At 34.5% G+C, this 7317-nt stretch overlaps 1 pseudogene; it reads right to left on the bottom strand.

Moving 5' to 3' along the window:
• Positions 1 to 1054: 1054 nt before the first annotated feature.
• LOC112921537 (TATA box-binding protein-associated factor RNA polymerase I subunit D pseudogene) lies at positions 1055 to 2373 on the bottom strand (annotated as a pseudogene).
• Between the last annotated feature and the right edge of the window lie 4944 nt (positions 2374 to 7317).

The raw sequence follows: 7317 nt of genomic DNA, 5'->3' as shown, positions 1-7317 counted from the left end.
TAGCAATGTAGGATACTGTTTAAAAGAAAAAAAAAAGACCCATTTGTCTCTTGGGTCAGCCAGACTGAATCATAAGCTGCATGACCTGAGGGAAGAGAGTGGCTGAGAGAACAGTTGCCAAGGCTCAGAATTGAATGTATAAAAGGGATGTGACTGCTGAGTGTGTCAAGAACTCCATCAGCAGGCCCATACATCAGCTCTGAAAACACTTCACCTGTGGATCCCCAGTCAACTCCAGTATTCGATGTGTCTCACCCACATAAACTCCACCTTGTGACTGGCTGCCTATGCATGCTCCAATAGCAGTAAGGGTCAGCTTTGACAGACAGTGAACACTCACAGAAAGCTGACCTGGAAGAAACCGTTAACTTGAGCACTCAGTATTGCTATAAGAAAAACAAAAAGGAGGCTCTCAGCAACCAATCTGTCCTTACAGCACAGGAAGAAGGCTTAAGAATTCTGCCACAAAAGAGAACAAGAAGTATGGAGCAGGCATACCCATAGAAAAGGTCTGGAAAAAAAATTAGAATTCCTAGCAGGGCTGACAGAAGGAATTTCTCTCTGAAAGCCAGTCAGTAAACCTGGAGGAGGTGACTTTTTTTAATGCAATGATACCATGAAAGAAATACAATAATTTTTCAATAACCCAAAAGAAATGGAGATTTACAATTTAACTGATAAAGAATTCAAAATAACTGTTTTAATGAAGCTCAGTGAGCTACAAGAAAACACAGAAAGCTCAACAAAAGCAGGAAAAGAATACACAAACAAAAAGCAATATTGAATGAAGAGATAGAAATCATAAAGAAGAATCAAAAAGAAATTCCAGAGTTGATAGTGGATCCAGCAGAGGAAAATATATGTAAAGTAGAAGATAATATTGAAATTATACAAAGAAGAGAAAATTAAAAAGAATTAAGACTATAAACTGTGGAACATCAATAATCTAACTAATACATGAATGATTCAATACCAGAAAAAGAGAAGGAGAAGTGTAGAGCTTATGAAATAATGGCTGAGAACTTCCCAAATATAGGGAGATACTTTATTTTTTTTATTTAAAATTAATAAATTTTTATTTAAGATATTTGACAAGGTTAATAAAATTTTTATTTAAGATATTTGACATGTGATTCCTTCGGCCGCCAATCACCATAGTTCCACCAAAGCCAGAGTGATGATCTTCAAAATAGCACTTTTAAAACAAACTTTTGTTCAATCCACAGCCGTCACTGTCCAGAGGTCTTCTTGGATCTCCACTTGAATATGGACATACTTCAAAAACTCCCCACTGTAATCTTTGAGGTCCAACTTCTTTAGAGCCCCATTTAGGGTCTAAACAGATAAATGATCTTCCTGGTTCTCAAACATCCTCTAAACATGAATGAGTTCAAATCGTATTCACCCCTAAACTATCACACCCTAGAACTGTACAGATTGTTGGGATACGCCAATACCTTTAAGTCCAGACACTGTTTTCAAGTGAAAAGCCTTAATATTCATATTCCTATCTCTTCCTTTTCAGACCATTCTATCCTCTGTCCCATGTTTTTGGATTTTGATGCTCTCTTTTTAGACGAAGCAGCTTCTTCAGTATATTCCTCTTGTCCTAAATACAGATTCATTTTCTTTGGTATTTCAGAACTTACTATGAATTCATTATTGTCCACCAATTTGATATCACACCCATCATCATTTTCAAGAGTTGTTGCAGCCTCTTCCACTGTTTCTGACTCTTCAATAGGAGAGAGAGATCCATCATCATCCAAGTATTTGTATCTACGACTGTCAAAATCTTCCCTTTCTAAATCTTCACCAACATTCATTTGTTTCAAGGATTCCTTGAGATAGTATTCATACTTCAATTTTTCAAGGTAGTTGAAAAATCCTCTTGCCACCGCTTGCTCAAAGCTTAAAATCTTTCTCCATGGTAATGGCTTTTTTACATTCTCAGATTCTAAAAATGGGAACCCAGATCCTTTGTCTTTAACTTGTTTCTTATTTATTTGGGAGCGTCTAGTGGTTTTTCTTCCTTCTGGTCTTCCCCTTGGTCTTTCTTTTGGCTTATATTTCCTCTTTTTATGTTTCTTTTTTTTGAATCTTTCAAAAATAGCTTTTAAAGTCAGTGGTCTTGGTTCAAAAGAGGAGTCACTAGATGAATCCCTTGCTTCAACACCTCCAGAAGAACGAACAAACTTTCTAATAGGGTTTCTTTGCCCCTGTTTTGGTGAGTACGGGACAAACTGAGTCTTAAATAAGCTGCTACCAGAAGAATTATCACTTTCATTGTCAATTTCTACAGCTGAATTAGATGCCATTACAGGTTGAGAAAATTCGTTACTTATTCTCCCCCAAGTCCTTTCCAAATTGCATTTACCACTTGTTTGCTTCAGAGTTCTCAGCAACCACGCGGAAGGACCCAAATATAGGAAGATACTTTAATATCCAAGTTCACAAAGCTAAGAAATCACTGCGAAATTTCAATCCATAACAATATTTGCCAATACATATTATAATAAACCTGTCTAAAATCAAATACAAAGACAGATTTTAAAAGCAACAAGAGAAAAATATTTCTCTCATACAATGGGAATCCACTCAGGCATTAGAATCAATCTCTGCAAAAACATTACAAGCCACAAAACAGTGGGAAAATATATTCAAGTGTTGAAAAAACTGCCTAGGCATACATAACATGTTTTCTGTTTTTGATGTCATAATTTGCCTTTGTAAAAAAAAAAAAAAAAAGTTAGATCAAGGAATTCAATAAAGTTGAAGGATGCAAAATTAACATGCAAAAATAAGTAGCATTTCTATACACTAACAACAAATTACCTGAAATAGGAATAAAGAAAATGGGAGATCCCTGGGTGGCTCAGCAGTTTAGTGCCTGCCTTTGCCCAGGCGTAGTCCTTGGGTCCCAGGATCAAGTCCCACGTCAGGCTCCCTGCATGGGGCCTGCTTCTCCCTCTGCCTATGTCTCTGCCTCTCTCTCTCTCTCTCTCTCTCTCTCTCTCTGTGTGTGTGTGTTTGTGTGTGTGTGTCTCTCATGAATAAATAAAATCTTTGGGAAAAAAAGAGGAATAAAGGAAATAATCCCATTTATAATAGCATTAAAGATTTATTTATTTATTTATTCATGAAAGACATAGGGAAAGAGAGAGAGGCAGAAACATAGGCAGAGGGAGAAGCAGGCTCCATGCAGGGAGCCAGGTGTGGGACTCGATCCTGGGTCTCCAGTATCAGGCCCTGGGCTTAAGGCGGCGCTAAACCGCTGAGCCACCTGGGCTGCCCAGCATTAAAGATTTAAATACTTAGGAATAAGTTTAACCCAGGAAGTAAAATATATTCATATATTATGCTGAGTGAAATAAGTCAATCGGAGAAGGACAAACATTATATGGTCTCATTCATTTGGGGAATATAAAAAATAGTGAAAGGGAATAAAGGGGAAAGGAGAAAAAATAAGTGGGAAATATCAGAAAGGGAGACAGAACATGAAAGACTCCTAACTCTGGAAACAAACTAGGGGTGGTGGAAGGGGATGTGGGCAGGGGGTGGGGATGACTGGGTGATGGGCACTGAGGTGGGCACTTGACGGGATGAGCACTGGGTGTTATTCTATATGTTGGCAAATTGAACACCAATAAAAAATAAATTTATAAAATAAGTAAAAATAAAAAAATAAAAACTACAAGACACCAATGAAATACATTGAAAAAGAAAAAAAATAAATGGGAAAAGTATCCCAAGTTCATGAATTAGAAGAATATTATCAAAATGCCCACACTACCCAAAGCCACCTATAGATTCAATGCAATTCCTATGAAGATTTCAATGGTATTTTTATAGAATCAGGAAAAAAACCCTAAAATTTATATAGAATCACAAAATACCTTAATAGTCAAAACAATTCTGAAAAAGAACAAAGCTGGGGACATCTCCCCTTCTTATTTCAAGCTATGTTATAAAGATATAGTAACCAAAACAGTTGGTATTAGCATAAAAACTGACACACACACCAATCAAACAGAATTGAGAGCCAAGAAATAAACCCATTCATATATGACTAACTAATACTTGACAGAGAAGCCAAGAAGGACACATGTGGGGTCAAAGTGAAGGAATAGAAAAAGATATTCCATACAAGTGGAAACCAAATTAGATCAAGGTGGCTATACTTGTATCAGACAAAATAGACTTAAACTCAGAAGTAGTAACAAGAGACAAAAAAGATAATTATATATTGATAAAGGCATGAATTCATCAGGAGGATGTAACAGTGATAAGTTTTTATGAACCCAACATCAGACACCTAAATATATGAAGGAAATACTAATAGATATGAAGGAAGAAATAAACAATAATACAATAATAGTAAATTTCAATACCCTACTTTCAATATCATCCAGACATAGATCATCCAGACAGAAAATCAATAAGGAAATGTTGAACTTGAACAATACTTTAGACCAAATGGACCTAACAGACATATAGAGCATTACATACAACAGCAGCACAATACACATTCTCTTTCTTTTCCAAATGCACACATGCATTCTCCAGGAGAGATATTATGATAGGTCATAAAACATGTCTTAAGATATCTAAGAAGATTGAAATCTTACCAAGTGTTTTTTTCTGACTATAGTAGCATGAAATGAGAAATCAATAACTGGATAAAAACTGGAAAATTCACAAATATGTGTAAATTAACACACAAACAACCAATAGGACAAAGGATACATAAACTGTAAAATGAAAAAAATAACTTGGGACAATTGAAAAGAGAAACACAATATACCAAAACTTGATGATACAAAAGAAGTTCTTATAGGTAAGTTTATAGGAGTAAACATCTACATTAAAAAAAAAGTCAAGTAAACAACTTTTCAACTACCAAAGAAGAAAAAACTTAAGCCCAAATTTAGCACAAATAAGGAAATAGCAAAGACCAGACTGGAAATAAAAACAGAAAAATAATAAAAAGGTCAGCAATGATAAAAGGCATTTTGGGTTTTTTTTTTAAGACTTTATTTATTTATTCATAAGAGACAGAGAGAGAGAGAGAGAGAGAGAGGCAGAAACATTGGCAGAGGAAGAAACAGGCTCCCTGTGGGAAGCCTGGTGCAGGACTCGATCCCAGGACCTCAGAATCACAACCTAAGCCGAAAGCAGACACTCAACCATTAAGCCATCCAGGTGCCCCAAGAAGTGTTGTTTTTTTAAAGGTCAATGAAATTGACTAAACTTTGGCTAGACTAAGTAGACAAAGAAGGATTCAAAGGTGAAAAATGAAAGAATACACATTACAAATGAAACTACAAAGGTCCAAAGATTAGGGGTTACAATGAATCATTTTAAACCAACAAATTGGATAACCTAGCAGAAATGGATAAATTCCTAGGAATATACCATCTACTACAAAAACTGAATTTTAAAGAAATAAAAAATCTGAACAGACCAATAATGATAAGGAAATTGAATCATTGATCAAAAACCATGCATCAAAGAAAAATCCACACTTGGATGGTTTCACTAGTGAATTATATCAAATATTTGAAGAATAACTAATGCCAAACCTTCTCAAACACTTCCAAAAAATTAGAGAAAGAAGCTCTCTCAAGCTCATTTTACAAGGCTTGCATTACCCTGATACCAGAGCCGGAAAAGGACACTACAAGAAAACTACAAGCCTGATAAATAATATCCCTGATGAAAACTGACACAAAAATCCTCAAAATTCCAGCAAAACAAACTCAACAACACATTAAGAAGATAATATTCCATGACCAATTGGGATTTATCCGTGAGATGCAATGATGGATCTACATATGTAAATCATTATATGTGATACATCACATTAACAAAATGATGTAAAAATTATACAATCATCTCAAAATATACAAAAAAAAGGCATTTGGCAAAGTTGTAAAATATTACATGATAAAAACTCCCAATAAATTTGGTAAAGAGGGAACATATCTCAACATAATAAAGGTCATATATGACAAGCCCATAGGCAAAAGATTGAAAAGTTCTCATCTAAGATCAGGAAAAAGGTGCCCATTCTCATCATTCCTATTCAACTTAGTACTGAAAAATCTTACAGCAATTAAGCAAGAAAAAGAAAAGACATCCAAATTGTAAAATAAAAAAAAATAAAATAAAAAAACAAATTGTAAAATAAAAAGTGAAGTTTGCAAATGACATGATCTTATATAGAGAAAATCCTAAAGATTCTACCATAAAAGTGTTAGGACTAATAAATGAAGGCAGTAAAACTGAAGGATACAAAATCAACATAGAGAAATCAGTTGCATTTCTATATACTAATAATGAAATATCTGAAATAGAAATAAGAAAAACCCCATCTCAGTCATAATAACATCAAAACAATACTGAAGAATAACTTTAAACAAGGTGTGTAACAGTCTAAGCACTAAAACGTTTAATATTTTGATGAAAGAAACTGAAGAATCACAAATAAATGGAATGATATCCTAGGTTTATGGATTGGAAGTTAATGTTTTTAAAATGTTGATACTACCCAAAGCCATCTGTAGATTCAATGCAATCCTTGTTGGTATTTCAGTGAATTTTTTCCTAAAATAGAAAAACAATCTTAAAGTTTGTTTGGAACCACATGGGATCCTGAATAGCCAAAGCAATCCTGACAGAGAAGGAGAAAGCTACAGGCATCACACTTCCTGTCTTCAAGCTATGCAAAACTATAATAATTAAAACAGGATAGTACTGCCATAAAAACAGACCATCTACCGGTGGAACAGAAAAGAGCCTGGGTAAATCCTTATATATAAACAATTAATATTTGATAAGGGAGGCAAGAATACTTAATGAGAAACAATATTCTCTTCAATAAATAATGTCACAAAATTGGATATCAATATGCAAGAATAAAACTGAACCCATATCTTCTAGGGTTAACAAAAATTAATTTGAAATAGGCTAAAGACTTATGTGAGATCCAAAACCTCAATACTTCTAGAAGCATACAGTAAAAAAGCTCCTTAATATTGATCTTATATTTTGGGCATTATATCAAAAGCACAAGCAACAAAAGCAAGAACAGGTGGGACATGAAACTAAAAAGCTTCTGATCAGCAAAAGAAACCATCAACAAAATGAAAAGGCAACCTACAGAATGGGAAAAATGTTTTCCAACCATCTATCTCATAGTAAGTTAATACCCAAAGTATATAAGGAACTTATACAATTCAGTAGCAAAAAAAGAAAGAGTGGAGGAGGGGAAGGAGAGGGAAGAATAGTAGAAACCCCCAAACTAAACAATGCTAT

The sequence above is a fragment of the Vulpes vulpes genome, chromosome 2 (genome assembly GCF_048418805.1).
Source record: "Vulpes vulpes isolate BD-2025 chromosome 2, VulVul3, whole genome shotgun sequence".
NCBI classification, from domain to species: Eukaryota; Metazoa; Chordata; class Mammalia; order Carnivora; family Canidae; genus Vulpes; species Vulpes vulpes.
The sequence above is the reverse complement of the archived record's forward strand: the minus strand, read 5'-3'. Positions and strand labels throughout refer to the sequence as shown.